Source organism: Cyanistes caeruleus, chromosome 2 (assembly GCF_971803275.1).
Source record: "Cyanistes caeruleus chromosome 2, bCyaCae1.hap1.1, whole genome shotgun sequence".
NCBI lineage: Eukaryota > Metazoa > Chordata > Aves > Passeriformes > Paridae > Cyanistes > Cyanistes caeruleus.
This window is the reverse complement of record NC_141702.1, coordinates 115,380,199-115,386,733: the sequence shown is the minus strand read 5'-3', so window position 1 is coordinate 115,386,733 and position 6,535 is coordinate 115,380,199. Positions and strand designations below refer to the sequence as shown.

General features: G+C 45.5%; 1 long non-coding RNA gene across 1 annotated transcript; it reads right to left on the bottom strand.

The window, feature by feature from the left end:
• Positions 1-2,237: 2,237 nt before the first annotated feature.
• LOC147655155 (uncharacterized) lies at positions 2,238-6,229 on the bottom strand. The gene is made up of 2 exons (XR_015281668.1): positions 5,747-6,229; positions 2,238-5,655 (listed from the first exon to the last, which is right to left on the bottom strand). It is a non-coding gene; the product is annotated as an uncharacterized LOC147655155 (long non-coding RNA).
• Between the last annotated feature and the right edge of the window lie 306 nt (positions 6,230-6,535).

The following is a 6,535-nucleotide window of genomic DNA, read 5'->3' as shown; positions in this document are numbered from 1 at the left end:
CATAAATGTGTGGAAGGTATCAGCGTGGTTTGGTGCAGCAAGGACCACACTAGCAGCAGCAGCCTAGCTCTGGGATTGGTGATCCTCCTAGCAGAGGAGATTGGTGCTGCTGGCGGCCTCAGATGCTTTGGTAAGCAGGCTAGAACAGGACAAGATGCATAAAGGATGGTCTATCTCGTCCAATGGGACATTCTCCTTTGCTCCTGCCTGAGATATATGACAGGAGTGATAGGGCACTTGCTTTGGAAATTGATTTTAGGGAGAGCAGTGTATTGCACCGTGTTTGCAATACAACAAACATTGTTTGGCAGAGAATCACGTGGGTATTTGTGCCAGCAAAAGAAAAAGAAGTTTGAAGCGGAAGGAAAAAGTGCTAGGGTGCTTCTGGGCTTGGGAGGAGCTGGACCCCAAGAGGTGCACTCAGTTGTTTGTCTTGCAGGTAATATCCTGCTTGGTGGAGAGGGCTCCCTGCTCCCACGTAGCTGGAAACTCCTCAGGGCCACACAGCTGCTGCCTCTCATCAGGGCAAGGTCCTGTCTAAAACAGGCTCTAAACACTCAGCTCTCAAGTGTAGGAACCTCGAATTTCCTGGCCTAGTAAGAGTAGCTATCCTACAGCCCAGGACAAGCTTAAGGAAGCTCGGAGAGCCTTTGGGACCTCCCAAGCCCAGCACTTGTTGGAAGCTGAGATCCTGGCCCAGGGTGAGACACGATGGGCAGCTGAACCCCCCAGCAGTACTTGGCCACGGTAAAAAGCAGCGGATTTGAAAGCCAGCCTGTCCTTCCATGGAATGGACATGCAGGGAATCAGTGGCAGCAGGAGTACCTGCTGATTTCCTGAAGGCAATGGAAGGAGCTGCTTTCTCAGATGGCAGAGTAGCCATGTTCAAAATAAAATTAAGAAAAGGGTTTTTGGCATGCTGCTCTGTTTCTAGAAGTCTGAATTTATTTTCTCCCCGAGACTTCCTCATAAAATGAGTCCCTGGCCCAACTGAAATCAGTAGGAGTTGCCCTAGTGACCTCAATAAACCCAGGATTTTCATTTGTAGTGTTCATTTTGTATGATTATTCTCAAAACACAACATAAAACTGCCAAAGAAAGGGAAATTAATTTTGAAATCCCACTGTAATCTGATTATCTAAAATAAAGGTAGAAATGTTTCTATTAAATTTTACAGAACTCCTGCTCATCAGATTTTGTCTGCCTGCCCCCAAGCTTTTCTGCTAGAATGCTTTATCTTCAGCCATGAATCTATAGACAGAACAGTAAATTTGTACAAGGCTTTATGTATATTTTTACAATCTGTATATAGAATTCATAGCGCATAAGATGCTTAGCACAGATAAAGTACTTTTAAGATTAGAAAGTGTGTGTAAATTGCCCATAGTCCCTTCACCATGAAGAAAAAACAAAACCAGCTTTTTTGCTTGAAGGCATTGGTATTTTGAAAGAGCTTCTTGAAGTCTGTGCGCTTGTTGATAGCATCAGAAATTCATTTATATTAAGCCTTTAATTGTAGCATTTTAAAATCAGCTTTTTAATTGTTTTCTATAGACAAAGATAACATAGTTGGCCTTCAGGAATCCTTCACCCTGGTCCAATGGGGTTTACACTTCAACAGATAGTAGCGAGTGCAATTTTCTAGATCTCATTTTAAAGCTTCACAGGGATGTTAAGTGCTGCTTGGGGAGCGCCGGTGTTTCAAAAACAGCCGTGGCTGGTTTTAGCCTGACAGCAGCCAGGGGCTTGCATGGAGAGGAATCCAAGGGGAGCTGCTGTGGCTGTGCAGAGAGGAAGGGTTTCTACTTCCCTGAGGGCAAAACACCTTGTGTTGGCTCTCAGGGAGCAGCCACGTGCTGAGCGTGGTGTCAAGCCCCAGCAGCTGCGAGGGAGCGGAGGGATGAAGTGCCCTGGGGACCCCCCGAGTGAAGGCAGTGGTGGAGGGGGGCTGTGCTGAGCAAGGTGATTTTGTGAGCCAGAGAGCTGGGATCCTGTATCACAACACCCTCGGTGATGGAGGGTTGTGGTTGGGCTGCTGAATGGCATGTGATTGTGATTTTCACAGCTGAGAATCCCATTTGGTTTTCTTGTTGTTCTGGGAGATTCTCCAGCTCTTTTCTCCCCCGAGCTTCACATTCCTGCTCTGTGCCAGAGGCTTCCATGTGCCCAGAACCCAGAGATTCCCGTTTTGCTGAGACTGGGGGTGCTGGAAACACCTGGTGGGAGAAGACTGGCTGAGGGAGGGCGGGACACCCCGGTGTTTTGGTGCGCTGCTCGCAAGCTGCCCTGGATGTGCTGAATGCTGGCCTAGCGTGGCATGAGAGGCAGGATAATTCTTGTGTGGGTACAGATGTATTTCAGTTTTCTCCAGCCAGTTGCTGGTTGTGCTTAGAAGGGAAAATGAGCATTAATTTGCTTTTTTGATAGGGTATAAGAGTTGTGATTCTGCAAAGACTAATTTATGCCTCTGCCTTTCCAGAGTCAATAGTCCCAGTGGGCTCAGGGGAGGTGCTGGAAGACAGAGCTTGCATCTACCTTAAAAACATACATGGAACCATCTCTTTCTTTAATGCTCTGTTTGTAGGAAATTGTGATGCTATAAAATAAATTCATAGGGAGCTGGAGCCTGGCATGTCTGGCTTGTTTTTGCAGTGGGGCATTTTATGAATAAAAGAATGATGGAAATGTATTTAGCTCAGAAATACTAAATCCTGTAGAACTTCCAGAGCATGGGAGTAGCACAGCTTGAAGGCACTTCCAGATGTGAGATTATGGTCCCTTGGCTGCAGCCTTAGGCTGAGGTGTGACATGTTCTTGCTTTTGTTCTTACCCACCAGGGCGTGCTAGGAGTGGTACTCACATCAGACACCACTAGTGCTGAGGGAAAAATGTGCTGAGGGAGAGAAATGAAGGGCAGAGATCTGGAATACAGAGGGAAAGTATCTAATCAGAAATAACAGCTCTCATCAGGCGCAGACAATAGACAGTAAACTGGCTTCAGGAGAGCTATTCAGGCGTCGTGGGAGCCAAATCAACAGACAGAAGGTAAGAATAGAGTCATGACAACTATTTAAATGATTTTCAAAAGTTGATTATGCTCAAGACTTCCCTAGACCCTACAAAGGCAGAATTTGTTTTGCTGCCTTGGAATACAGTCCATGCGTGTTTTTGCCTTTGTCCTCCATGCTTCACTCGGTAGTTCCTTTACAATATGTGCCACATTAGAGGTTTTTCCTCCACAGTGCCTGGGGATGAGTAGGTTGGTTGACCCTGCTTAGGAAAATAATTTCCAAGTACAGTCTGTAATTGTCCTGCTGATCACTCTCCTTCACCCCTCTACACAGGATCTTTGTTGGCTCGCAATAAGATGGCAAAGGGCAGGATTCCCGAGACACAGCTGGGAGAGGAAGCTTTCCCTGCAGCTCACTGTGTTTCCAGGATGGCAGTGGCAGGGTGCTGTGTTCCCTTATCAAACACTTGTCCTGACTTGGTGTGAGCTGGTTGTGAGCTCACCATGCTGCCTTTGCGGTGGATTAGCTGGGGCACACAGCATGGCCTCTGCGAGCGCTGTGATTTCTGTGTCACCCTTCTGCCAGCTGCGGGGGGATGGATGATCCCAGATCTGGCAGAACGCCTGCCGAGGGTTTGGACAAATGTGAACTGACAGAGGGAGTTCATACCAGGTCAGCATTTCACGGCATTTCTCAGCGGGTATTAGGAGCTTTAAAAACCACTGGAGTGCAACATGAGATATTTAGAAGTTGGGGTTCCTAGCAGCTCATGGCAGTCATTTTTCATCCCATTTTACAGACAGAACTCCCCAGCAGAGCAGTCATGGTGATCATGGGTATCACTGGCTCTGGAGCCCTGGGAAAAGGCAGAGGCTCACAGCTAAAAACTGGAGCTCTAAAAGCAGGTTGTGGAATGGGCAGGAATATCAGCTGGAATACATGTGTTGTCCTGATTTTCCAGTAGCATGGTCTGTGCTGGCAGGTTTGTTCTCATCAGTTGAAGGTGTATTTTTGTGTAATAAAATACATCTCCTTACTTTAGCAGGATTTGGAGCTACCATTTCCCATCTAGGAAATCTGGCATTCCACGCTCCATGTCTGCCTTTGAAAGAAAAATGAGAGTTTCTTTTCAGCTCTGCCAAAAAAGTGATATTAATTGAAAATAAAGCTTGGAATGAAATGTGAATGTGACTTGATCTAGGAGCAGCCTTACAGAATGAGATTTAAAAATATGCAGCACAGGAAGGAACTCATGCATTGAGTCACAGGAGGACTGATGAATTAGTAAGGATGGTCCATCCATAATTTCGATGAGCTGGGGCAGACAGGAGAGGAAGCAGCACACAGGAAAAGCAATACCAGCAACTGAGGCTGAGATCAGGAGCCTTCAAAAGAAAAAAAAAAAAAAACAAAACTCAGCCAAGTTAAGGGAATAGAAATCTCTTGCCCTTGCTTTCTGCCATTTCTCATGCATCTCGAGTGATTGTGTAGATGACATGAATTTGCTGAGCTCCTCTTAGGACACCATAGTTAGAGAAATGACTTACACCAGAAGGCCAGAATGAGGTCTTTCAAAGGTCATTATCAGAACTGGTTTCTCATCAATACACTACTTGATTGGAGAAAAAGACTCAAAATTGCAGGGCTTTGATTGCTGGGAGGGAAGCTTTTAACTGCTTCCTGCTGTTCTGTCATTTTATGCTAACCCCAAATGGCCCCATTAAATTGATGTCCTGTTTCCCATTTGCTGCCCACAAATCACTCTTCTCCTGTTAATATAGGAAACGTTTGTACATGATAGGAATTGGAGTGGCTAAGCAGTAAATCTTAAAGCCAGTAAAGAACTCAAAAGTATTTACCCAGTGACCGAAGTATTGGTTTCCCCCACCACTTCATAATATTCAGTTGTGAACTTTATTAAAACACAGAACCTCACATCTGCCTTAAGAGAATCTTTGCACAAATACCATTCCCATGGATTGTGAGCAGTGTGATTTCTGTGTGACAGCTAATTTCTTGCAGCTAATAAGAGGCTAAAACAAAGTCTGGGAGAGATGCAGCCGCTCGGGCAGTGGGGTGTCACCTCTGAGGTGTGTGACACCGCGCGCTGCTGCTGCTGCTGCGGGCTGGGTCAGCAGTGACAACAGCACAGCAGCTCTGTTCTCTCAGGACAGCAACGCTGTGAGTGCCTGGGAGCTCTTTGGGCTCAAGAGGAGCTGAGCTCCAGAAAGGTTTTCCTGGACTTTGATGGAGATCTGAGCTTACACGGCCTCACAGATTTGCGCGTGCATCCGCTCTCCCATCCAGAACTGAGTCGTGCCTCAGGTCCTTCCACCAACAGCATTTTACTGAAGTCCACTTTTGCTGTCAGGTTAAACTAAAATGCTGACAGTGACTGGGGTGATACGTGGTCCCTTCTACACCTGCTCTGCTGCAGAGGGAAGAGTAGGTAGCTGGATAACGAATCCTAAAGCAAGACTTGGTATGGCAGGAATACCCCAACAATGGTCTCAAAGCACTTTGACATAACTGGAGAGGACAGAATGAGTGAGCACCTTGTAATCTGTGTTCGTTATGAGCAAACAAGAAAAGAATCACTCTTCTGAAGTGTTCCCTTCACTCTTCCATATCCTTATTTCCCCCGCTGCAAAAAGAGGGGGGGAAAATGTAAAAATGAAAAAAACTAAATAATTTTGTAAAAATGAAATCCCACCCCTCAGCAGTGGGATCTGTACCTGCAGATCAAACCTGGTCCAAAGGCAGCAGGAATCAGGAGAGGTGCAGCAAAGCCCCTCTCTCCTCAGGAGCCAAGGATCGCTCTGTCACCGAAGGATTCCCAATATCCTCAAATGCCACTAAATGGGGAAAAGTAACTTTGCTGGAAATCACAATCAAAGGGGCCTCAGATGTAAATCCTTTCTAGAATCTTTATAATCTTTAACTGCTTTAGTTCCAACAGCTCTTCCCATATAATGAGCCGTCAGCCAAAATGTAAATATAAATGCAAAATATTCCCAAAGCAAACATGTTATTGGCTTTTAAAACAAGTCCATTTAAATAATGTGAAAACTTATTAAAGAAACAGAATCTATTCTGCTTTATGCTTAAAGATGAATTAATGCAAATATCACAGGTTTATCCTGCATTACTCCCTCGGGAGGAGTCACTGGGGAAGCAATTTGTTTCTTGTTAGCTAAGGCTGGAGCTTTGAAGTTACCGAGTTGTCTGTCTCTGCAAGTAACCCATTTAATCTTGAGGAAAAGTGTCAAATCTAAGTTGGAGTCAGCTGTGTGCATTGTTTAGAGCTCTGGCAGGAAGAGGTTTGCAGCACACCACCAACCAGCAGTATGAGGGGCAGTGGAAGTGGCACAAGGAATTTCTGGAAGATATTTTCTATTGGCAATTACCAATGGACACAGAGCCCTGTACAGTGAGTGTCAGGAGAGCCTCTATTTTCCTTTAATTCTTTTTTTTCTTCACAACTGGCTTCTAGTCTAAGGGCTCTCATCATTTGCTTTTTGGTG